Consider the following 1,492-nt stretch of genomic DNA (forward strand, 5'->3'; position numbering starts at 1 on the left):
GGAATCGGGGTACCCCCCTCTGCTCCTTGCACAGACACGTTGGAGTTGCTGGGGCAGATCCCCAGGAATTTGGGGCTGGATTGGGTGCAAAAGAGAAACCCCAAAAGAACCCAAAAAGCTGCTCCTTCCCACAGGTGCTCGGGGGCTGGGAATGTGCCGGGACCTGCGGGAAAGGAGGTGATGGGATGGAGGAATTCCCCATCCCAGTGCTGAGGGCAGTGGGGGACAGTGGTGGGGACGTGACTGGGTGTTTGGCACAAGCCCCAGGAGGGAGCAGAGCAGCGTGTGGTGCCCAGCAGAGGTGATGCTGGAGCTCCCTGAGGATCCCAGCTCCCTGCTCCTGCCGGGTTCTCGCCTTCCCTGCCAAGAAACGAGTCTTTCCTCGGGCGAGGTGTTTACTCAGTGGCTTCCTCACCTGCCTCACCCTGCTCAGCACCGACCTGCCGGGCTGTTTGCACCCATGGCAACCTGAGAGGGACGCTCAGTAGCTCCCTCCTCCTCTTCTTCCTCCTCCTCCGCTGCCCTGGCACTGGTAAAACGGGGTCTGGGAGCTGGGAGGGCCATGGATGGTGCTGGGACAGGCTGGTGGCAGCAGCCGGGCTCTCCAGTTACATCCCAGTGCTCCCACGGCTCCTGTAATCCAGCAGGGTTTCATTAATTCATGGGGGTTGGAGGCACAGGGAGAGGGTGGAAAATGATGCTGGGGGGATGGAGAGAGGAGCAGCAGGATCCCCACACCCCCCCACACACCCACCCTGGCTGTGGGTTCAGGATAACCAGGGATGAAGGGAAAACTAGGGAGGTTTCCACCACTGTTCACCCTGTTTGGGGAGGGGGATGCTGCTGTGTCAGGGGGAACCTCGTAGCCAGGGGGCTGCAGGTTAATATGGTGAGGAAGAGGAGGAGGAAGGAGGCAGAGGTGGCTCTGCTCTCAGCCAGGCTTGGTCCTGCCCTCCCCGTGGCCTCTCCATCAATTATTGAGGTGCTTTTGCTTTCCTGCATGAAATATTCAGCCTGTTGCCAAAGGAGCTGGGGGGGGGACTTGGGAGGATGAGCACAGGGAGTCACTCGTGGGTCCCTTGAGGTGGGGACAGTTGGGGAAGAGGGGTTTTTGGGACAGGCAGAATTAACCCAGGGGTGGTGTCACTGCTGGGTTTGGCTCCTTTGCCATAATGAGCCACTGGCCCCCAGTGCTGGGAGGATGGTGGGGTCTTGTGTTCCCCACCAACAGGATTGATGCTTTTAAACCACAGAGGGTTGGACTCTGCTCTGGCTTGTGCCCACCGTGGTGAAGGAGATCTGGGGTCTCCATGGTGGGTGGGGGCTGAGGTTGGATGGGACCCTCATGGCCTGGCAGGAAGCAACACCCACAAGTCCCAACCTTCAGCTGAGCCCTCTTGAGTTTTGCAGCTCAGGGCTGCAAAACTCCCCCCAAAACCTCTGAAATGGGTGGGAAACACCCCACTCCCCCCCCCAAAAAAAAAGGGCTGTG

This window comes from Chaetura pelagica, unplaced genomic scaffold (genome assembly GCF_000747805.2).
Source record: "Chaetura pelagica isolate M959 unplaced genomic scaffold, ChaPel_1.0 scaffold1081, whole genome shotgun sequence".
Taxonomy (NCBI): Eukaryota; Metazoa; Chordata; class Aves; order Apodiformes; family Apodidae; genus Chaetura; species Chaetura pelagica.